We start from the raw sequence: 26032 nt of genomic DNA, 5'->3' as shown, positions 1-26032 counted from the left end.
AGGCAAACGACAGGTCAAGGCAGGCAGGGGTCGATAATCCAGAGTAGTGGCAAAGGCCAATGACGGCAGTTAGGCTCAGGGTCAGGTCAGGGAGAGTTCGGTAATCGAAAGTGGGGGCAAAGGCACAGGACGGCAGGCAGGCTCAGGGTCAGGGGCAGGCAGAGTGGTCAGGCAGGTGGGCTCAGAGTCAGGACAGGCAAAGGTCAAAACCAGGAGAGCGAGAAAAAGAGAGACTGGGGAAAAGCAGGAACTGAGACTGAGAATGCTGGTTGACTTGACAAACAAGATGACAAACTGGCAACAGACAAAGGTGAAGTACACAGGGGGTATAACAGGTATAAGTACACAGGGGATAATGGTTCCCCATTAGGGGGTGGAGGGGTGGAGACAAGCACAAGGACAGGTGAAATAGATCAGGGCGTGACACCTGGTTACACTAGTGACCATATCCCCCGCACATCCCGCAAAGGCTGAGGTTTTGCTAACATTTACGATAGCAAATTTAAATTTACCAAAAAAAGTGACTGTGTTTTCATCTTTTGAGCTTCTAGTCATGAAATCTATGCAGTCTACTCAATCACATTTTATAGCTACTGTTTACAGGCCTCCTGGGCCGTATACAGCGTTTCTCACTGAGTTCCCTGAATTCCTATCGGACCTTGTAGACATGGCAGAAAGTATTCACATTTTTGGTGACTTTGATATTCACATGGAAAAGTCCACAGACCCACTCCAAAGTATTTCGGAGCCGTCATCGACTCGATGGGTTTTGTCCAACATGTCTCCGGACCTACTCACTCTAACGATAATTTGAAAGCAAATTACGGACTCCTCTTTAAATCTGCGTATCTCTCCAAAGTTCAGTTGTCCTGAGTCTGCACAACAATGCCAGGACCTAGGATCAAGAGAGACACTCACATTTGTTTTTATCCAATATCTCTTGACACGTTGATGAAAACAGCCTTCTGAACCTTCAAGCTGCATACTGGACCGTATTCCAACTAAACTACTGAAAGAGCTGCTTCCCGTGCTTGGCCCTTCTACGTTGAACATAATAAATGGCACCCTATCCACCGGATGTGTACCAAACTCATTAAAGGTGGCAGTAATAAAGCCTCTCTTGAAAAAGCCAAACCTTGACCCAGAAAATATTTTAAAACTATTGGTCTATATCAAATCTCCCATTCCTCTCAAAGATGTTTAGAAAAAGCTGTTGGGCAGCAACTCGGTGCCTTCCTGAAGACAAACAATGTATACTGAGACTGCACTCGTGAAGGTGGTAAATTACATTTTAATGGCGTCAGACCAAGGCATCTCTGCATCTCTCCTCGTGCTCCTAAACCTTAGTGCTGCTTTTGACACCACCGATCATGACATTCTTTTGGAGAGATTGGAAACCCAAATTGGTCTACATAGACAAGTTCTGGCCTGGTTTAGATCTTATCTGTCAGAAAGATGTCAGTTTGTCTCTGTGGATGGTTTGTCCTCTGACAAATCAACTGTAAGTTTCGGTGATCCTCAAGGTTGCATTTTAGGACCACTATTGTTTTCACTACATATTTTACCTCTTGCTGATGTCATTCGGAAACATAATGTTAACTTTCACTGCTATGCAGATGATACACAGCTGTACATTTCGATGAAACATGGTGAAGCCCCAAAATTGCCCTCCCTGGAAGCCTGTGTTTCAGACATAAAGAAGTGGATAGTGGCAAATGTTTTACTTTTAAACTCAGACAAAACAGAGATGCTAGTTTTAGGTCCAAAGAAACAAAGAAATCTTCTGTTGGATCTGACAATTAATCTTGATGGTTGTACAGTCGTCTCAAATAAAACTGTGAAGGCCCTCGGCATTACTCTGGACCCTGATCTCTCTTTTGATGAGCATATCAACAATATTTCAAGAACAGCTTTTTTCCATCGTTGTAACATTGCTAAAAATCAGAAACTTTCTGTCCAAAAATGAGGAGGAAGTTAATCCATGCTTTTGTCACTTCTAGATTAGACTACTGCAATGCTTTACTTTCGATCTACCTGGATAAAGCACTAGTTAGTGCTAAACACGGCTGCTAGAATCTTGACTAGAACCAAAAAATGTGATCATATTACTCCAGTGCTAGCCTCCCTACGCTGGCTTACTGTAAAGGCAAGGGCTGATTTCAAGATTTTACTGCTAACCTAGAAAGCATTACATGGGCTTGCTCCTACCTATCTCTCCGATTTGGTCCTGGCGTACATACCTACACATACGCTACGGTCACAAGACGCAGGCCTCCTTATTTTTCCCTAGATTTCTATGCAAACAGCTGGAGGCAGGGCTTTCTCCTATAGAGCTCTGTTTCTATGGAATGGTCTGACTCAGACGTGGTCTTGACATTTACGTCTTTATTGAAGACTCATCTCTTCAGTAGGTCCTATGATTGAGTGTAGTCTGGCCCAGGGGTGTGAAGGTGAACGGAAAGGCACTGGAGCAACAAATTGCCCTTGCTGTCTCTGCCTGACCGGTTCCCCTCTCTCCACTGGGATTCTCTGCCTCTAACACTATTACGGGGCTGAGTAACTGGCTTACTGGTGCTCTTCCATCCCGTACCTAGGAAGGGTGCGTCACTTGAATGGGTTGAGTCACTAACGTGATATTCCTGTCCGGTTTTGGCGCCCCCCTCGGGTTCGTGCCGTGGGGGAGATCTTCGTGGGCTATACTCAGCCTTGTCTCAGGATAGTTGGTGGTTTGAAGATATCCCTCTGGTGGTGTAGGGGCTGTGCTTTGGCAAAGTGGGTGGGGTTATATCTTGCCTGGTTGGCCCTGTCCGGGGGTATCGCCGGACAGGGCCACAGTGTCTCCCAACCCTTCCTGTCTCAGCCTCCAGTATTTATGCTGCAATAGTTTGTGTCGGGGGGCTATGGTCAATCTGGAGTATTTCTCCTGTCTTATCCGGTGTCCTGTGAGAATTTAAGTATGCTCCCTCTAATTCTCTCTCTCTCACTCTCCCTCCCTTCCCGGAGGACCTGAGCCCTGAGACCATGCTTCAGGACTAGATGGCCTGATGACTCCTTGCTGTACCCAGTCCACCTGGTTGTGCTGCTGCTCCATTTTCAACTGTTCTGCCTGCGGCTATGGAACCCCGACCCGTTCACCGGACGTGCTACCTTGTCCAGGACCTGCTGTTTTCGACTCTCTCTCTCTCTCTCTACCTCACCTGCTGTCTCTTACTCTGAATGCTCGGCTATGAAAAGCCAACTGACATTTACTCCTGATATGCAGACCTGTTGCACCCTCTACAACCACTGTGATTATTATCTATTATTATCTATTATTATCTATGAACGTTTGAACATCTTGGCCATGTCCTGTTATAATCACAACCCGGCACAGCCAGAAGAGGACTGGCTACCCATCAGAGCCTGGTTCCTCTCTAGGTTTCTTCCTAAGTTCCTGCCTTTCTAGGGAGTGTTTCCTAGCCACCGTGCTTCTACGTCTGCATTGCTTGCTGTTTGGGGTTTTAGGCTGTGTTTCTGTATAGCACTTTGTGACATCGGCTGATGTAAAAAGGGCTTTATAAATACATGTTCATTATATTGGCACTCCCTAGTAGGAGCAGTCCTCCATAGGAATGAATGAAAATTTACAATATTTCAATTAAATGTTTCAAGGGCAAAATTACATGTATTTAAGTATTTATTGTTGTTGTAGTGGAAACAGTTACATCAGTACTCTCTAAAAAAATACTTTAAGGAAAACGTATTTATATACAGTATAGATGTTTATCTCACATAATATAATTAAAAAGTATGCATTAAGGTGTCTGTAATAGAATAAACGTGTCAGAAACTAATGTAGACATTCATAAATGCATTTCTACAGCTACCAAAATATGTTTTACAATTGAGGAGGAGTGCCAAGATGGCTGCACGGTGGCTTCAATACAGCGCACCCTGTCAGTCATCCAGGGTTTATACATATCATTGGTTTAGATACTTGCAAGTGTGTGCATGCATGAGTGTGGGGGGATTGGACAGAGACTCACCTGAACAGGGAATATGTTACAGAGGCATGCAGGTACAGTGAACAGCACATGGGGAAAGAGAGAAGTGCTAGAAGTGTAAATCGTATTTAAATTTCCTTTGGCAAATGTTTTGACTGTACACGTGCCACATGTCTTGTTGAATTTAAATTAATTGAATGAGAGAGTGAATGTCACATTCAATGTTCTTTGGTTTGATCATTGTTCAAAGCATTGTTCTGAAGGGAGTGATCCAGTAAGTCTGACCTGTGACATCTGACCCTGTCATACTATTACCACTACATCAATCTCCCACCACGTAGAACAGCTGTCTGGTTATACAGCTTCTCCTTTAACACTGGCCAATAGCTTCGACTCAGGGGGAAGGTTGAGAGAGTAGGTGTCTGAGGGATTACAACAGTAGGCTGGAATCTACTGGTTAATTACTGACTAAATCAAATAACAACATTTAACATCAGACATTATACAAACACAACGGTCCTGCTGGAGAGGGGAGATAAGCTGGAGTAAATTGATAGATCTAGAAATTAGTGTGGATGAAACACACACACACACACACACACACACACACACACACACACACACACACACACACACACACACACACACACACACACACACACACACACACACACACACACACACACACAATATCTCACTGGTCCTTTTGCAAACCATGCACATGTGATGAGTACCTTGTTGCATCAGACTTGACAAGATCATCTACCAGAGCTGTGTGTCAGGTGCTAACCCACTCCCAGGCCATGTTTGAGAGAAGCAGGGAAGTTCTTGTCATTGGTATTCTCTTGCAGACGTGTTCAATATGAGACTTGTTAAGACTTGACATTCATGCATTAGGCTATTAGTGATGGGCATTCCGAGTTGTTTCGGTGAGTCAGATCTTTTGGCTCTATTCACCTAAGAGCCCTTCATGTGGATCCTAAAGAACTCTTTGTTCAATAGTTTTAACAATTGATGAAAAACCATGAAACATAATGCATTTCTAATGTACAGCCTAAAAAGTTTGCCTACCATTATGTCAGATCGTGAAATTTGAGTTAAAATACATTTTTACCGGACGTGATGAGTAACTTGCAGGCTCAGACTTCAGCTACTAGAGCTGTGTGTCAGGTACTAACCCATTTCCAGGCCATGTTTGAGACAACAGGGCAGTTCTCATCCAGAGGGACTGGCTCTGACATCCACTTGAAACATTGTTTTTTCGTTTATTTGGCTAAATCACACGTTGTTAACATATGACTCCAAAGTGATCTGTTCTTGCAATTTGTAGTCATTGACATTTCAGATTTCCATATGATAATGTTTCACCAAGTAGTTTGGTTGTAGTGAACAACTTTTTCAAAGTAACTTTAGTTAATTAAACTTTATTTTTCTTAAGGGTAGCTTTAGTGTAGCTTAACTTATTCCTGTGTGATGCAATTGGTAGCTTGGTGAACTATATTTGTCGGGTAGCTTCCCTAACATTGCATGAAGGGAAAACCCTTCTACCCTTTCAGCCCAGCTACAGCTCAGAGACACCACTATCTTATCTATATACTGCAGAGATTGAGAAGGGGAGAGGGAGAGGGAGGAGAGAGAGAAGGAGAGCCACCGAGATAACAAATGTTGGTTCTGGGAACATTCTGTGAACGTTATACCAATGTTCCCTAAAGGTTCAAACGGAGGCTTTTCTTAATGTTCTCTGAACATTTTTGTTTGGTTGTATGAAGGTAGCGGGGAACGTTCTGTGAACGTTCTCTGAAGGTTACAAAGTTTGGCACATTCTCTGAACGTTCTCTGAAGGTTACACAATTAGGAAGGTTCTGGGAATATTCTCTGAAGGTTACCAATGTTCCTTAAAAGGTTCAAACAGATGGTTTTCATAACGTTCTTTGAATGTTCTCTTTTGATTATATGAAGGCAACTGGAATGTTCTGGGAATGTTCTCTGAAGGTTACAAAGTTGGGAAAACACTTACACCCAGGATTACACAATTCAATATGAACAATAACACAATTATGGTTTCAATAATCAATTTATTTTATAAAACTGGTTCAGAGAAATCTGATTGACACACACACACACACACACACACACATTAAATATAAATATTAACAGATAGATCCTTAAGAGGTTTTTAAACACTATTGTCATGGTTCTTAAACTATTGGATCAGGACCCAAAGTGGGCCCTGGGTATATGAGTTAATACATTTGTAATCACATATAACACTATTTCTTCTTAATTCATTTGGGTTGTTGGAAGACAGTTAATTCCTAATTTGGGTCTCGAGCTGAACCCCTGTGGTAGAGAATCGGGACATAACACAAATCATGTCACATACACACAAAGGTGATGAAAGAGAGAATGCTGTATTGGTCAGAAAACAGACTGGGAGCAGGACCTTATCAGAACCCTGACCAGGAAAGACGGTCACCATCTGAGCCAAATAATTGTCACTCGACTGTTGGTGTACTTTGTAAGAAAATACTGCACAGCGCAGAAAGCGCACTGAGAATGATTACTTTCTGTGTACCGGTGACATGGTTGTGTTGACAGTGTGTCAAATTCTGCAATCAAAGGATCAAGGAGGGGAAGCCTTTATCCTGCATCATCAAAAGTCCTTGCGCTCACAATGACTAAGGCATGGATGGCAACTCTTGGTGTACATGCTCCTGCTTTTGAAGAGAAACTTGTGTTGAAGGAATAACAGAGAGAAAACAAACAGAAGGAAAAGTAGGCAGTTTGAACTGGACATCAAATATTTAGCAATACCAGTGCCCTCAATGTTTAAAAGCAGAGAGGAGAGGAGCGACATGAGGGAAACCACAAAAGCTCCCACTAGGATGGACTAGAACAACAAAAACTCATTGCTCAATGGATAACACTGAAACAAAACCCAAACTCTCATTCCATGTCATACACTCAGAATGTGCAGCCTAAGGATAGGATAGACACAGAGGAGGACCAAGAACAATATTAATCCTCCTACAGACCCCCTGACTCTCTTTGGCCTCCGGCCCGTCTCAATTAGGCCCTGTTAGGGCTCATCAATGTATCTGTTAGAGCCCTTGATTCCACCAGTAGACTCGGGCCTCTAACTGAAAATACACCCCGTGTATCTGTGAAGATGGTCACTCAGTGGAGCAGTGTACAGAATAAATTAAATGCACAAGAAGAAGATCACCTTTATACATGAAGAGGGATCTATTCTGACTGCTCATAGGAACCTTCTTGCCTGCTTCTCAACCAAACCAAAAGCCAATAGCCCTTGCTAACCATCAAATATCTGGTCATGTTGGGGCCAGGAAGCAAGTGTAAGAACTGGACACGCACGGAGGAAGGCGCAAGATGAAACATATCCGTGTAGTGTATTAAGACATTTTGCTACTTCAAATTGAAGAAAATAACTGCAAGTCATATCAAGTAAGTGATGGTCCTTTCTTCATTTTTATCTGAACAAGTTAAATGATTTGCTAGACCAGCAGGATAAACCCCTAGAGTCGATTGACGCACCGGTGCATCAATCTAAGTTACATAAAAAAATCCCCATAAAAATCAGTCAGTTTAAACTAGAGATATCTGTATTTTTGGTGTATTGGATGCGTCTCAAGAACACGATGGTGTTCTCCGTTTTGCTCTATGACCTTAAGTGTCAGGAGACTCGTCTGAAGTCAGTACAGTCGATGTGCCAACTTCTGTTTGTTAGCGTCCGAGCTGTTTGGGCTACAAACTTATTGGAACCCACTGTGGAAAGGGGAGATTCTTAAGAACACATAATGGGGCAGTGTTGTATTTTGAGACAGGCTTGAATAAGCTAAGTAGTCAGTAGGTGGAGAAGAATGGCGCCGGAGGGAATGGCTGCCATTTTACGGGCTCCTAACCAAACGTGCTATTATGTAAAAAATAATTCATAGCATTTTGTGACATCGGCTGATGTAAAAAGGGCTTTATATATACATTTGATTGATTGATTGATCAATTTGCAACTTATTGTTTAACTTATTTTGTACATAATGTTGCTGCTACCGTCTTTTATGACCAAAAATAACTTCTGGACATCAGAACAGTGATTACTCACCTCGAACTGGACAAATAATTTTTCTTTAACGACTCTGACGCAAAGGATATACTGCTTTCTCGGGAACGGGCCCAAATCCACGTAATTTGCGTGAAGAAAATACGGAGAAAATGGAACGGAGGTCGGGCTCCTATCTGAGAATTCGTAGAAGAGTGAGTAAACTTCCACAACCATCCGTTCTATTGGCCAACGTGCAATCATTGGAAAACAAAATGGATGATCTACGATCAAGACTATCCAACCAACGGGACATTAAAAACTGTAATTTTCCGTGACGACACCAATAATATAGAGCTGGTGAGATTTCCATGCATCGGCAGGACAGAGAAGCTACGCCTGGTAAGACGAGGGGTGGGGGTGCGTGTCTATTTGTCAATAACAACTGGTGCGCGATGTCTACCACAACAGTGGTAGGCCTGATTACTGACAACAATGAGACAGCCTATAGGGAGTAGGTCAGAGACCTGGCAGTGTGGTGCCAGGACAACAACCTCTCCCTCAATGTGAGCAAGACAAAGAAGCTGATTGCGGACTACAGGAAAAGGCGGGCCGAACAGGCCACCGTTAATATCGAAGGGGCTGAAGTGGAGCCCCCCCCCTCCATTTGTTTTTATACTGCTGCTAATCGCTGTTTACTATCTATGCATAGTTACTTCACCCCTAGCTACATGAACAAATTGCCTTGACTAACCTATACCCTCGCATATTGACTCGGTACCGGTAGTCCCTGAATGACAAGTGCCACATCTGGAGAAAACCTGGCACCATCATGCTGTGGTGATGTTTTTCAGTGGCAGGGACTGTGAGACTAGTCAGGATCGAGGGAAAGATGAACAGAGCAAAGTACAGAGAGTGGCTTCGGGACAAGTCTCTGAATGTCCTTGAGTGGCCCAGCCAGAGCCCGGACTTGAACCTGATCGAACATCTCTGGAGAGACCTGAAAATATCTGTGCAGCGACGCTCCCCATCTAACCTGAGAGAACTTGAGAGGAGTTGCAAGGAGGAATGAGAGAAACTCCCCAAATACAGGTGTGCCATGCTTGTAGTGACATGCCCAAGAAGACTCAAGGCTATAATCACTGCCAAAGGTGCTTCAACAAAGTATTGAGTAAAGGGTCTGAATACTTACACTACCGTTCAAAAGTTTGGGATCACTTAAAAATTTCCTTCTTTTTGAAAGGTAAGCTAATTTTTGGTCCAATAAAACAACATCAAATTGATCAGAAATACAGTGTACAGTTAATGTTGTAAATGACTATTGTAGCTGGAAACTGACAACTTTTTATGGATTATCTACATAGGTGTACAGAAGCCCATTATCAGCAACCATCACTCCTATGTTACAATGGCACGTTGTATTAGCTAATCCAAGTTTATCATGTTAAAAGGCTAATTGATCATTAGATAACCCTTTTGCAATTATGTTAGCACAGATGAAAACTGTTGTGCTGATTATAGAAGCAATACAACTGGCATCAGCATTTGTGAGTTCGATTACAGGCTCAAAATGGCCAGAAACAAAGACTTTTCTTCTGAAACTCGTCAGTCTATTCTTGTTCTGAGAAATGAAGGATATTCCATGCAAGAAATTGTCAAGAAACTGAAGATCTCGTACAACGCTGTGTACTACTCCCTTCACAGAACAGCGCAAACTGGCCCTAACCAGAATAGAAAGAGGAGTGGGAGGCTCCGGTGCACAACTGAGCAAGAGGACAAGTACATTAGAGTGTCTAGTTTGAGAACCAGACACCTCACAAGTCCTCAACTGGCAGCTTCATTAAATAGTACCCGCAAAACACCAGTCTCAACGTCAACAGTGAAGAGGCGACTCCGGGATGCTGGCCTTCAACAAATCAAAACTATCAGTTTCAAAACAAAAACGATCTGTTTCAAAATACTCAAATTATTACCCAACTTATGACATAGCAGGTCACTTTAGAGGGTTATCAGACTTCATTTGTCACTCTTTACAGTTTTAAAATGTGTTTTTATGGTCAGACCTAGCTAGAAGCCAATGCAGCTGCAGAACATGCTAGCTAAACTTGCTAATTTACACATTAAAAAACTAACTTTCAAAAATAACTCTGCAACCCCTAACATGTTCATATAAACACGTTTTATAGTTTTGCTTCTCTGACTCCTTACCTGTAAAAATAGTAATATTAGCAGTACTTGAAACAAGCTAAACTGCCTGGCAGCCATTTCCCAACTGTCAACAGTTGCTATGGTGATCAAGGTGTCACATGATCATTTGTCTTTTAAATAAATTGTTCAAACATGTTGTTTTTTGGGGGGTGGAATAAAAAACTAGATAGCTAGTTACAAAATTATGTGCACTCATCTTCACACACACTTTCTCCTCTTTCATCATTTTTACTATCCAAAGGCCCTTAGATATGTAATGTTCCCAGAACTTATTTTCTTCCAACAACTAAATGGGAACCACAGGGGAACGTTTCGTAAAAATTCAAAATAGGTTATTTGAACATTCTTAGAACAATGTGTTTCTGCCTTACCAAAATAGCAAAAAGATTCTCCTTTGGTTCTTAGAAAAATAACTTTCCCACTATGTTCTCAGAACATTCTGTGAAATTAATTTTTCTAAGAACCAAAGGAGAACCTTTACGGAACGTTACAGGAAAGTTCTGTGCTAGCTGGGCAGTGTGCTCCTGTATGAAGTCACTCTGGCTCGGTCTCTTAGGAACAGTCGTCAGGGGCAACCAGGGCCTCTGCAGATGACACACCGTGCTCTGCTGTGAATGTGTAAGTGTCTGTGTGTGTGTGTGTGTGTGCGTGCGTGTGCGTGTGTGTGTGTGTGTGTGTGTGTGTGTGTGCGTGTGTGTGTGTGTGTGTGTGTGTGTGCGTGTGTTTGTGAGCCCGGTACTCATGTAGCCCAGTGTCCATATGCCTCAAACCATATTCCAAACTACAGGCTCTTATTCATCATCTGTCAGTACAGCATATGACATACAGCCATGGAGCCGCATGCATAGCATACTGATTCAAGTTACGCTAGCGAGACCCATTTCGGCACTGATGCTCACACACGCACACACGCACGCAGGCACACACACACACACACACACACACACACACACAATAATGTATAATCCCACAGCCTCTCACAGACATAAACAGACACTGTCCCCTACTGGCGAATATCATAAAAAACAGCTTCATAGCTGTGAGGGTGTGAGGAAGAAACCATCTGAGATGTCCAAACATAACATTCAGGTTGACCTATATACAGACCTGGGCTTCAATGCTATTTCAACACGCTGGTGTTATGTTCTATCTGTCAACTATGTTGTAAGTGGCACAACATCAGACCTAGAGAAAACAGCTTATTTGGTTTATTTTACAGTTGGCTATTTACAGTTTATTCACCATCCATCTACACATGACACGGTTAAATTGTATGGGAATTCAGAATGTATTAGAATCTAATAAATATTATTAGGAGTCACTGTGTTACTGCTGTTGTTACTATGGTAACAGACCCTCGGCTCTGATTGGAATGTTAATGCGTTTGAGCCAATCAGTTGTGTTGTGACAAGGTAGGGGTGGTATACAGAAGATAGCACTATTTGGTAAAATACCAAGTCCATATTATGGCAAGAACAGCTCAAGTAACCAAAGAGAAATTACAGTCCATAATTTCTTTAATAAGACATCTGAAACATTTCAAGAACTTTGAAAGTTTCTTCAAGTGCAGTCGCAAAAACCATCAAGCGCTATGATGAAACAGGCTCTCATGAGGACCGCGACAGGAAAAGAAGACCCAGAGTTAAATCTGCTGCAGAGGATAAGTTTATTAGAGTTACCAGTCTCAGAAATTGCAGCCCAAATAAATGCTTCACTGAGTTCAAGTAACAAACACATCTCAACATCAACTGTTCAAAGGAGACTGCGTGAATCAGGCCTTCATGTTTGAATTGCTGCGAAGAAACCACTACTAAAGGACACCAATAAGAAGACTTGCTTGGGCCAAGAAATATGAGCAATGGACATTAGACAGGTGGAAATCTGTCCTTTGGTCTAATGAGTCCAAATTTTAGATTTTGGATTTCAACCGACTACCGTGTCTTTGTGAGATGCAGAGTAGGTGAACAGATGATCTCTGAATGTGTGGTTCCCACTGTGAAGCATAGCAGATTAGGTGTGATGGTGTGGGGGTGCTTTGCTGGTGACACTGTCTGTGATTTATTTTTAGAACTCAAGGCACACTTGACCAGCATGGCTACCACATCATTCTGCAGTGATACACTTAATGGGACTATCATTTGTTTTTCAACAGGACAACAACCCAAAACACAGGGTTTTTTGACCAAGGAGAGTGATGGAGTGCTGCATCAGATGACATGGCCTCCACAATCACCCGACCTCAACCCAATTGAGATGGTTTGGGATGAGTTGGATCGCAGAGTGAAGTGAAAGCAGTCAACAAGTGCTCAGCATATGTGGGAACTCCTTCAAGACTGTTAGAAAAGCATTCCAGGTGAAGCTGGTTGAGAGAATGCCAAGAGTGTGCAAAGCTGTCATCAATGCAAAGGGTGGTTTCTTTGAAGAATCTAAAATCTAAAATATATTTTGATTTGTTTAACACTTTTTTGGTTACTACATGATTCCATTGTGTTATTTCATAGTTTTGATGTCTTCATTATTATTCTATAATGTAGAAAATAGTACAAATAAAGAAAAACCCTTGAATGAGTAGGTGTGTCCAAACTTTTGACTTGTATTGTATGTTTGGAATTCTCTGGATCGGCCTGTACAACAGTGTTCCAGTTCCCGCCAATATCCAGCAGCTTCGCACAGCCATTGAAGAGGAGTGGGACAACATTCCACAGGCCACGATCAACAGCGTGAAGAACTCTATGCAAAGGAGATATGTTGCACTGAATGAAGCAAATGGATGGTCACTCCAGTTACTGACTGGTTTTCTGATCCAGACCACTACCATTTTTTTAAGGTATCTGTGACCAACAGATTCATATCTATATTCCCAGTCATGTAAAATACATAGATTAGGGCCTAATGTATGTATTTCAAATGACTGGTTTCCTTATACAACCGTAACTCAGTAAAACAATTGAAATTGTTGCCTATTGCATTTACATTTTTGTTCAGTATATATTTTGTTAATACTAGCCAACATCTGGATCCAGTCTTCTCATCATACACTGTAGCTAAAACAAATAGACCCTAGGCCTACCTACCACTTATTTTTGCACCTAATACTGACTCCGCCTCAGCTGTTGTTGCTGCTCAATGTAGTCTAGTTGATCTAAAACAGGCATCCCATTAATATCTCCTTTCTCCTGAAGTGTTCACTAAGGCTACTTCCTACAAATCTAAACGTGGTGGATTGGTGGCATAGACATTGGAGGCATGGGCTATAGAGGGAGTTGGCACCAGTCATTTCCTTTCAAATCAGTCATGGAAAGTGAACAAGTGCACACTTTGGATAGATAGGAGAGAAGGAGAGATAATTGGGACATATCCCCATAGTAGACGTACTGGTCTAGTATAGGCAGAAAGGAAGAGGCAAAGTGCGAGGGTTTACTCCACCCAAAATCTGTCCACAAAAATAAGACCACAAGTGAGGAATTTTTGTTTGGAGGTCGATGAGAGTGTCGAATTTGGTCAACAGAAATGCAATTGCTACCTGAGTCTTACTCGGTCGAACAGATGTTTCGTAATCGTTAGGTCGTCACAAATGCACTGATATAAGTGGACGCATGTGGCATTTATGCAACTTTCAAAAAACCAAATTAACATCGTAGTTGTGCTTGTTGTTCACACGCGTATCTGCCCTCTCATTGGCTAAAATGGTCCCACCTGATCTCGCCTCCCGCCAACCTTCCATCGCTGAGGACATGTATTTCCATTGTTAGAGTGATCACTAGAATATCTTGTCAATATAATAGAAAATCTTTGGTATGGGTATTGGAAGGTTTTCATTAGACAGAGAGCAGTATGAGTAATTTGGTTTAGTGTACTCTATCTCCCTCTATAGGAAGCTACTGCATTAGAAGTCATCTCTCGCTCTCTCTCTCTCTCTGGGTGAGTAGGTGGGTGGTAGGGGGAGGAACAGAAAATACTGCAATACACAGTTAGACAGTGGTTGCTATGACATCCAAGGTGAAGCACTGATCTGTCTAATCGTGTGTGTAGGTATGCCTCATCTCTGTCTCTGAGAGAAAGAGAGAGAGTGAGAGAGAGAGAGTGTGCAGATAGTTAAGCATACATTCCCTCTTAAAGTGGAGTAGCCATGTGACTTGTAAATGAACAGCATCTGTCACAGCTCACACACAGCCCACACACACCCATACAATTGGTACCATGTGACTCAGTCAGTAGAGCATGGTGCTTGCAATGCTGTGATTGTGGGTTTGATTCCCATGGGAGATCTGTGGGAAAATGTATGTACTGATTGCTCTGGATAAGAGTGTCATGTGAATGTGTGTTGATTTTTGCAGTCCAAACAACATCTGTGTAAAGAAATGTTTTTGATGAGCAACGCAGCATCTGCCAGCCACACATGGGGCATGTCTACCTCATTACTGGCTTTAATTAGTTCCTCAATTACATCATGACTCACTCTACATCAAGACACACACACACACACACACACACACACACACACACACACACACACACACACACACACACACACACACACACACACACACACACACACACACACACACACACACACACACACACACACACACACACACACACACACACACACACACAATTTCAGCAGTGAGCTCAATTGAAAACTTTGAACCAGTCAGTCAGGCATGAGATTCACATAGAACCCTGTTACACTCTACCGCAGCTCTGACTTACTGTACATTAGCATGCAGAGAGAGAATACCTTTCATTACACACACACACACACACACACACACTTCTCACAGACAAATACACACACACTCCATTATAATGAGATGTATTCCCCTCCAGCTCCATCAATAGGCCTTAACAGTCTGCAGGGTGAACACAGAGGACTTAACAGTCTATTTTGGTTAAGTGCACCATTCACAGTCAGAGCACACACACACACGCACACACACACACACACACACACATGCACAATACATGCACTGTGCACACATGCAGGCCTTTATGCATTATAATGCATGCAGTGCAGTCACACACTGGTGTGAGAGATACAGTACCTACCCATGGGGCGGCAGCGTAGCCTAGTGGTTAGAGCGTTGGACTAGTAACCGGAAGGTTGCAAGTTCAAATCCCCGAGCTGACAAGGTACAAATCTGTCGTTCTGCCCCTGAACAGGCAGTTAACCCACTGTTCCTAGGCCGTCATTGAAAATAAGAATTTGTTCTTAACTGACTTGCCTAGTTAAATAAAGGTAAAAAAATGGGTCTAACGTGAATATCTGTCTTTCTCTTTTTCTCCCTTGGTGTCCTGGACGGACAGAGGATTGCAGCAGTAGAGACAGGAGAAGAAGTATAACCAGTCTTCAAGACCACAGTAAGCTATATGAGATATGGGGTATTTACATTGATGATTCGGTTTTGTTGTACAAATCATCTAAACCAGTGATGAGGAGGTCATTGCAGTATGTCCTTCTCCTGCATTATAGCATTGGCTATAGAACTAAGCTGCTTAGTATTGAAATGAACCCAACCTCTCATCATCATGCCTCCAGCCTGGATATGCCCAATCATGCCAGGCCATACCATACCATGCCAAAGAGCAGGGGCACAACTTTCACTGGGGACGGGGGGGACATGACCCCCCCCCCCACATTCTAAAATTGCATTTTTGCCCCCCCCAGTTTTACCATTTCTCTGTGATACGAAAAGCGGCATCGGTGTGCTTTAGGACCATGTGGAAGACTCCGAGCGGTCTGGTAGGCTGTATCAGCAGGCTGGATTTAGGACCCGCGGACACCATAGAGTGTGCAAACAGAGGCAGCTGTTGTTTGTGTGTCTTAGCAGGATTAGATGGTGACAGTTGTCCCAGCAGGGTCAGACAGCCAGGGAAGACCAGTTTACGGAGCTCAGGTGAATTTTGCAGTATATTATAACAATCAGTGAATGGACTCAAAGTTCCAATTTGAGTTGATCGGTAGTCTACAGTCTGTAATCTGGGAATAATGATCATTTCAATTACTTAACCATTTATTCTATTCTTGGATAATATAATGTATGGGGACCAAGGTGATACTTTGTCATGCCTCATCTGAGAAGGATCAGATGGTGACAGGGATCTCAGCAGCGTCAGTGAACCAGGGAAGACCAGTCTGTGACGGTGCAGAGGTGAACTTTTACAGATGCAACACTTTATTCTCTCGGTGCAGCAAACACTGGACAAGCCAGAAGCTTCAAAGATGTAAAGTAATTTAACGCAGTCTGACAAACCTCTAAAGTTGATTTCCAAACTGTATCAAGGGTTGATGGAAGCTTACCCCGATGACACAAAACATGTCAAACAAAAATGTGAGGAAGACCTGGGACACACTATTGATGATGAATGGATACAGATATGTTTGACTGTCCAGTCATGTTCATATAATCTCAGACATAATTTACTGCAGTTTAAACCATCCATAGAACATACTATACATCAGTGAAAATAAATATCATGGACTCTGTAATTATATAAATGTAATTATTTTCCTGCAGGTGTAAAAAACAAAAGGTGACATACTGTATTTGCATATGTTTTGCTCTTGTGAAGGCTGGCTGAATTCGGGCAAAGAGTATGTTCTTTTATCTCAACATGTCTACAGATTCTCGCTTCACCATGTTTATCTTTCCTTGGAAATGTTGATACTGGAGACTTAACAGAAGAAACTGTGTAACCTAGCATTTATAGCAGCTAAAATATGCCCTTGCCAATAGTTGGAAGGTTGTTTATCCCTCGGTAATGTCACAATGGATGGCAGAAATGTAAAGTTATGTATCACTAGATTTGATTTATTACAATATCAAGGGTATACTGTGCAACTTTCATAATGTCTGGATGCCTTATATGAAATACTGTACCACATAAGGAATCTGTATTAAAAACCTGCCCACATCAGAGGGGATACCTATTTAGGCAATCCCTAGCTGCTGGGCTGCTCAGTCCTGGCCCTGGGGTTCTGCCATAGTGTTGTGTTGGTTGTCACTCTGGCCTTAGCCTAACACATCTGAAACCAATAATGAATGTTTCACTAAGCTGAGTAGGGTGTGTTGGGTTTTGGCAATGCAGGGCAGTGGATCCCTAGTGGCAGGACGGGGTGACCCAGCTATATTGTGTGTAAGTAAAAAGAGCTCTACAGTACTATTAGGCCTATGATAGGAATTACAGTGCCCTCTGCAATTATTGGGACCGTGAAGCATTATTGCTTCTTTTGGCTATCTATTCCAAAAGTTTGGATATGAAACAAACACCTCCTATAAAGTTAAAGTGCAGACTGTCACCTATAATTTGAGGGTATTTTCATCCATATCACATGAACCGTTTATAAATTACAGCACTTTTTGTACATAGTCCCCCCATTTTAGGGGAGCAAAAGTATTAGGACAAATACACCTATGTGTATTACAGTCGTAAATGTGAAGTATTTGGTCCCACATTTATAGCACGCAATGACTACATTAAATTTATGACTACAACATTTTTGGATCCATTTGCTGTTTGTTTTGGTTGTGTTTCAGATTATTTTGTGCCCAATAGAAATTAATGGTATTGTGGTAAATAATGTATTGTGTCATTTTGGAGACACTTTTAATTGTAAATAAGAATAGATGACGTTTCTCAACACTTCTACATTAATCTGGATGCTACCATGATTATGGATAATCTTGAATAAATTGTGAATACTGATGAGTGAGAAAGTTACAGACGCACAAATATCATAACCCAAGGCATGCTAACCTCTCACCATTACAATAACAGGGGGGTATGATATTTGTGCGTCTAACTTTCTCACTCATCATTATTCCTGATTCATTCAGAATTATCCATAATCATGGTAGCATCCAGATTAATGTAGAAGTGTTGAGAAACGTCATCTATTCTTATTTACAACAAAAGTGACCCAAAAATTACACCAAAAGGGTCATATAAGATTGTGTAGAAATCAGGAAATGACCTTTAGATGCCCTAAAAAATTCTGAGGGAGGACCCCAACCCCCCTGCCGGGTTATATCCCACCCAATTTTGAAACCAAAGTTGCGCCTCTGCCAAGGGCTTTCCTTATACACTGCTCAAAAAAATAAAGGGAACACTTAAACAACACAATGTAACTCCAAGTCAATCACACTTCTGTGAAATCAAACTGTCCACTTAGGAAGCAACACTGATTGACAATAAATTTCACATGCTGTTGTGCAAATGGAATAGACAAAAGGTGGAAATTATAGGCAATAAGCAAGACACCCCCCAAAACAGGAGTGATTCTACAGGTGGTGACCACAGACCACTTCTCAGTTCCTATGCTTCCTGGCTGATGTTTTGGTCACTTTTGAATGCTGGCGGTGCTCTCACTCTAGTGGTAGCATGAGACGGAGTCTACAAACCACACAAGTGGCTCAGGTAGTGCAGTTCATCCCGGATGGCACATCAATGCGAACTGTGGCAAAAAGGTTTGCTGTGTCTGTCAGCGTAGTGTCCAGAGCATGCAGGCGCTACCAGGAGACAGGCCAGTACATCAGGAGACGTGGAGGAGGCCGTAGGAGGGCAACAACCCATCAGCAGGACCACTACCTCCGCCTTAGTGCAAGGAGGTGCACTGCCAGAGCCCTGCAAAATGACCTCCAGCAGGCCACAAATGTGCATGTGTCAGCATATGGTCTCACAAGGGGTCTGAGGATCTCATCTCGATACCTAATGGCAGTCAGGCTACCTCTGGCGAGCACATGGAGGGCTGTGCGGCCCCACAAAGAAATGCCACCCCACACCATGACTGACCCATCGCCAAACCGGTCATGCTGGAGGATGTTGCAGGCAGCAGAACGTTCTCCACGGCGTCTCCAGACTCTGTCACGTCTATCACATGTGCTCATGTGCTCAGTGTGAACCTGCTTTCATCTGTGAAGAGCACAGGGCGCCAGTGGCGAATTTGCCAATCTTGGTGTTCTCTGGCAAATGCCAAACGTCCTGCACGGTGTTGGGCTGTAAGCACAACCCCCACCTGTGGACGTCGGGCCCTCATACCACCCTCATGGAGTCTGTTTCTGACCGTTTGAGCAGACACATGCACATTTCTGGCCTGCTGGAGGTCATTTTGCAGGGCGCTGGCAGTGCACCTCCTTGCACAAAGGCGAAGGTAGCGGTCCTGCTGCTGGGTTGTAGCCCTCCTACGGCCTCCTCCACGTCTCCTGATGTACTGGCCTGTCTCCTGGTAGCGCCTGCATGCTCTGGACACTACGCTGACAGACACAGCAAACCTTTTTGCCACAGTTCGCATTGATGTGCCATCCTGGATGAACTGCACTACCTGAGCCACTTGTGTGGGTTGTAGACTCCGTCTCATGCTACCACTAGAGTGAGAGCACCGCCAGCATTCAAAAGTGACCAAAACATCAGCCAGGAAGCATAGGAACTGAGAAGTGGTCTGTGGTCACCACCTGCAGAACCACTCCTTTATTGGGGGTGTCTTGCTAATTGCCTATACTTTCCACCTGTTGTCTATTCCATTTGCACAACAGCATGTGAAATTTATTGTCAATCAGTGTTGCTTCCTAAGTGGACAGTTTGATTTCACAGAAGTGTGATTGACTTGGAGTTACATTGTGTTGTTTAAGTGTTCCCTTTATTTTTTTGAGCAGTGTATATATACAGTATATATTTAACCTGTATTTAGCTAGGCAAGTCAGTTAAGAACAAATTCTTATTTACAATGATGGCCTACACCGGCCAAACCCGGACGACGCTGTGCCAATTGTGTGCCGCCCTAGTATAGAACAGACTCTGCAGACTGTTTCTCATATGTTGTTGACACCTGTCCAATGTGGAATAATCCCCAATGTAATTGTGTTAGGAGAAATACAGTAATGGACAATGTAAAAGAGAATGATTCTTCAGCTGAATTGGGTCTCGCCTGAAGTGAAAAGCTCTGTGACGCTGACATCAGCAGTAATATACCCAAAGCCTAACTACAGTACCACTCAGACAGTACAGTACTGTATTATAACTTCATGTCTCATGCATCATCACCAAAATACAGACAACACAGAAAATACATCTCCTGAAATTCAAATGACAAACTTCCTATTGAACACTTCAGACAAAATGCAAATGCATGCAAATGTGTTTATGTTTTCTCCATGCAGTTGCATCAAGTGAATTACCCTCCTCACTCAATTTGGTTGAATTGTTTCTCTGTAATCACACACAGCAGAGTGTGTGAAATCTACAATTAGCTTTTACACAGCTACCAAAACACACACACACAGAAACACACACACACACAGAAACACACACACACAGAAACACACACACACACACACACACACAGAAACACACACACAGAAACACACAAACACACACACACACACACACACACACACACACACACACACACACACACACACACACACACACACACACACACACACACACACACACACACACACACACACACACACACACACACACACACACTGCTACAGAGATAGAGATAGAGAGGGAGATAGAGCGGTGCAGAAAAGAGAGATAGCATACAAAGAGAGAGAACAAAACAATTAGAAATAGATGGAGAGAGAAAAGAGATAGACAACAACAGTAGGGAACAGAGAGAGAAGCGATGGGGGATAAATGCACATCCATGGTGTGTGTGTGTGTTTGTGCGTTTGTGTTAACGCACATTTGACCAGTGTGACATGGAAGTGAAAAGGTTTAGAGGCGATCGACTGAGGTGAGAATTCTCTCTGTCACTCTGTAGGTGCATTTTGTCTGCAGTGCTGATTATTTTTTGTGATTTTAATAAATATATTATTTTGCAATTTAAGAATGGGTCAGAGAACGACACAGGGTAATACACACAGACCAGCCTCTGTACAGCAGGGTAATCAATTAGAATACTGCATGATGACGTACGGACAGATATTACATTACCCCTCCTCCTTCAGGACAACAGAGGAGGGCGAGAGAGAGGGAGAGAGAGAGAGGGAGAGAGAGAGAGAATGCAGTTTACAATTTAGCTGTGATCAAATTGATAAAAATACTGTAAAATCTCTGAACACAGAAATCATGCACCCTTTGTCTCTTCATCACCACCCCCCAAAACAGCCCTCAATGCAACAAAATATTGCATGTATTTTTCTTGTTGCAAAGATTTTTTTATTTAACTAGGCAAGTCAGTTAAGAACATATTCTTATTTACAATGATGGCCTACCCCGGCCTAACCCTAACCTGGACGACGCTGGGCCAATTGATCAGGAATTATCACTACAACTTCTTATAGACATCGTCAAAAGAGACAAATGCTGATTAAATTATTGTGAATACACACTATTGGCGTATTGCGAGCGCTGTTAAAGATAGAAGATGTCGTTCTCATTCTCAAGCAAGCACGCACACAAGTCATAGAGGGTAAATTGATTAGTGGTGAATAAAGAGCTTGGTTCTCCCCATTATGCAACGAGTCGGAGTCAGAAGGCGAGCCTTCTCAGGTCTCTCCTCCACCCGATACGGGGTCTGAGCCACCGAAGCCCCCCACCATTAGCTCTGACGAATTGAAAACCCCAGTCATTGGCGACTCCATTACCCGCAATATTAGACTTAAAAATAATCCTCCAGCCAACAGTCAATGTTTCCCAGGGGGCAGGGCTATCGACGTAAAGGCTAATCTGAAGAGGGTGCGGGCTAAGGCTAAAACTGGGAAGCATGGAGCGTATAAGGATATTGTTATCCACGTTGGCACCAACGATGTTAGGATGAAACAGTCAGAGGTCACCAAGCACAACAGCTTCAGCGTGTATATTAGCTGGGAAAATGGAATTGTCTCTGGCCTCCTCCCAGTTTGGCGAGTGATGAGCTCTACAGCAGAGTCTCACAACAGCTTCAGCGTGTATATTAGCTGGGAAAATGGAATTGTCTCTGGCCTCCTCCCAGTTTGGCGAGTGATGAGCTCTACAGCAGAGTCTCACAACACAATCGCTGGTTGAAAGCTGTTTTCTGCCCCTCCCAAAAGATGGAATTTGTACATAATTGACCCTCTTTCTGGGACTCACCCAAGCCTGGCCTGCTGAGGAGTGACGGACTCTCTCATCTTGTCTATCAACATAGACAGGGCTCTAACTCTTCTAGCTCAACAATGAGATAGGGTGCCGGCCAGGCAGCAGGCTGTTAGCCAGCCTGCCAGCTGAGTGGAGTCTGCCACTAGCACAGTCAGTGTAGTCAGCTCAGCTATCCCCATTGAGATGCCTCGATCTAGGTTGAACAAAACTAACTGAAATAAAGACCTCCTCCATTCCTGTCATTTTTGAAAGAGATTGTGATATCTCACATCTCAAAATAGGGCTACTTAATGTTAGATCCCTCACGTCCAAGGCAGTCATAGTCAATGAACTAATCACTGATCATAATCTTGATGTGATTGGCCTGACTGAAAATTGTCTCAAGCCTGAAGAATTTACTGTGTTAAATGAGGCCTCTCCTCTTGGTTACACTAGTGACCATATCCCCTGTGAAATCCCGCAAAGGCGGAGGTGTTGATAACATTTAGGACAGCAAAAAAACAACTTTTGAGCTTCTTGTCATGAAATCTATGCAGCCTACTCAATCACTTTTTATAGCTACTGTTTACAGGCCTCCTGGGGTGTATGCAGCGTTTCTCACTGAGTTCCCTGAATTCTTATCGGACCTTGTAGTCATGGCAGATAATATTCACATTTTTGGTGACTTTGATATTCACATGGAAAAGTCTACAGAACCACTCCAAAAGGCTTTCGGAGCCATCATCGACTCAGTGGGTTTTGTCCAACATGTCTCCTGACCTACTCATTTCCACAGTTGTACCCTGGATCTAGTTTCGTCACGTGGAATAAAAATTGGGGATCTAAATGTTTTTCTTCATAATCCTGGACTGTTTGACCACCATTTTATTACATTTGCAATCGCAACAATTAATCTACTCGAGACCCCAACCAAGAATCATGAAAAGTCGTGCAATAAATTCTCAGACAACCCAAAGATTCCTAGATGCCCTTTCAGACTCCCCCCACCTACCTAAGGTCAGAGTACAAAAATGTGTTAACCACATAACTGAGGATCTAAGGGGTGCAGTCGCACCCCTAAAAACAAAAAACATTTGTCACAAGAAATTTGCTCCCTGGTAAACAGCAAATACCTGAGCAACCTTCCAGAAAATTGGAACGGAAATGGGGCTCCACCAAACTGGAAGTCTTACGACTAGCTTGGAAAGACAGTACTGTGCAATATCGAAGGGCCCTCATTCCTGCTCGATCATCTTACTTTTTTCAACTTAATTGAGGAGAATAAGAACAATCAAAAATGTATTTTTTGATACCGTCGCAAAGCTAAATAAAAAGCAGCATTCCCCAAGAGAGGATGGCTTTTACTTCAGCAGTGATTAAAATATCATGATCATTAGAAAGAAAATGATGGACTCCTCTTTGAATCAGAGTATTTCTCCAAAGCTCAGTTGTCCTGAGTGCACAGAACTGCCAGGACCTAGGATAAATGGAAACTACTGAAAGAGCTACTTCCTGTGTTTGGCCCTCCTATGTTGAACATAAAAAAAACGTCTCCCTATCCACCAGATGTGTACCAAACTCACTAAAAGTGGCAATAAAAAAGCCCCACTTGAAAAAGCCAAACATTGACCCAGTAAATGTAAAAACATTCAGGCCTATATCAAATCTCCCATTCCTCTCAAACATTTTAGAAAAAGCTGTTGCGAAGCAACTCACTGCCTTTCTGAAGACAACTAATGTATACGAAACGCTTCAGTCTGGTTTTAGTCCCCATCATATCACTGAGACTGCACTCAAGAAGGTGGTAAATTACCTTTTAAAGGCATTAGACAAAGTCTCTGCATGCTCGTGCTCCTATACCTTAGTGCAACTTTTGACACCATCGATCATGGCATTCTTTTGGAAAGATTATAAACCCTAATTTGTCTACATGGACAAGTTCTTGCCTGGTTTAGATCTTATCTGTCAGAAAGATATCAGTTCGTCTCTGTGGATGGTTTGTCCATCCACAAATCAAAAGTAAGTTTCTGCGTTCCTCAAGGTTCTGTTTAAAGACCACTATTGTTTTCAATATATATTCTACCTCCTGGTGATGTCATTCGGAAACACAATGTCAACTTTCACTGCTATACGGACGACACACAAATGTACATTTTGATGACTTCCTACCCTGGAAGCCTGTGTTTCACACATTAGGAAGTGGATGCGGCAATTTTTTTCCTTTTAAATTCGGACAAAACATAGACGCTAGTTCTAGGTCCCAAGAAACAAAGAGATTTGCTGTTGGATCTGACAATGAATCTTGATGGTTGTATAGTCGTCTCAAATAAAACTGTGAAAGACCTTGGTGTTACTCTGGACCCTGATCTCGCTTTTGACGAACATATCAAAAATATTTAAAGGAAAGCTTTTTTATATTTTTGTAACATTGCAAAAATCTGAAACATTTTGATCCAAAATTATGCAGAAAAGCTCATCCTGTCACGTCTGCTCCCACTCTCCCTCCCTGGAGCTCAAAGGCACCAGGCTCCCCAGCATTACGCACTCCTGCGACCATCATTATGCACACCTGCCTTCTCCCGTCACACGATTCAGCAATTATTGGACTCACCTGGACTCAATCACTTCTGCCATTATCCCTCCTATACTTGTCAGTTCCCCAGCTCTGTACCCTGATGCTGCATTATTTGTTGTCTGTCCTTATGTTACCTGATGCTGATGCTGTTGCTTGTGTCCCTGGAGGCCAGGGTCAGTCTGTTATATCTGGTGAAATTCTCCTGTCTTATCTGGTGTCCTGTGTGAATTTAAGTATGCTCCCTCTAAGTGTCTCTCTCTCCATCTCTCCTTCCCCTCCTGGAGGACCTGAGCCCTAGGACCATGCCACAGGACTACCTGGCCTGATGACTCCTGGCTGTCCACAGTCCAACTGGTCTTACTGCTGCTCCAGTTTCAACTGTTCTTCCTGCGGCTATAGAACCTTGACCTGTTCACCAGACGTGCTACCTTGTCCCGGACCTGCTATATTCGACTCTATCTCTCCCTGTCTACCGCACCTGCTGTCTCGACCTCTGAATGCTTGGCTATGAAAAGCCAACTGACATTTATTCCTGAGGTATTGACCTGTTGCACCCTCTACAACCCTACTGGTCATCTATGAACGTTTGAACATCTTGAGGAACAATCTGGCCTTAATGGCCATGTACTCTTATAATCTCCACCCGGCATAGCTAGAAGATGACTGACCACAGCTCAGAGCCTGTTAACAATGGTGCCAACATTGTGGCAGATCTATCAGTGGGGGGGGTGGGTGAATGTGTCAAAGACCTGACTGGGCCCAGCACCGCACGGTATGGCTGGTTTTGTTTTGTTCGAGGTTGTGTACTGAGGAACATGTCACTTGGTTCCAGAAGGAAGCCACTTTCAATTTCTTTAGGTTAGGGGCTTTCATCAACGTCACTGTTTTTTGGTGGGATATCAACCATTCAAAGTTGGCCTTAGTGGGAGTGACCATATAATTCTAAAGGAGTGACCTATGTAAAGTATTTGTCATCGTTCCTAGTTAAAAAAGTCAAAATTATATCTAAACCCTGCCCATTTCCACAATTGATCTTGTTAAAATGTGATTTTAAACCTAAACCTAACTAATGAAGGCCAGGTTTGATGCATTGGTCCACCAGACCATTTGGGAGTAAGTGTCTGGGAATGAGATTAGGTGTAATGTGACTAACATGACTTCACT

General features: G+C 42.9%; 2 protein-coding genes across 2 annotated transcripts in view; one reads left to right on the top strand and one right to left on the bottom strand.

Moving 5' to 3' along the window:
- The window catches only part of LOC129867015 (uncharacterized), a 96873-nt gene extending 81243 nt beyond the window's left edge, over nt 1–15630 (top strand). Inside the window, exon 2 of the mRNA XM_055940114.1 lies at nt 15556–15630. The gene's annotated coding sequence lies outside the window, so the exon portion shown is untranslated. The remainder of the gene's footprint in view (nt 1–15555) is intronic.
- The window catches only part of LOC129867013 (FERM domain-containing protein 4A-like), a 228374-nt gene that overhangs the window by 197550 nt on the left and 4792 nt on the right, over nt 1–26032 (bottom strand). The gene's annotated exons all lie outside the window — the stretch shown is intronic.

This window comes from Salvelinus fontinalis, chromosome 12 (genome assembly GCF_029448725.1).
Source record: "Salvelinus fontinalis isolate EN_2023a chromosome 12, ASM2944872v1, whole genome shotgun sequence".
NCBI classification, from domain to species: domain Eukaryota; kingdom Metazoa; phylum Chordata; class Actinopteri; order Salmoniformes; family Salmonidae; genus Salvelinus; species Salvelinus fontinalis.
Note: the sequence above shows the minus strand (reverse complement) of the source record. Positions and strands in the feature narration are given on the sequence as shown.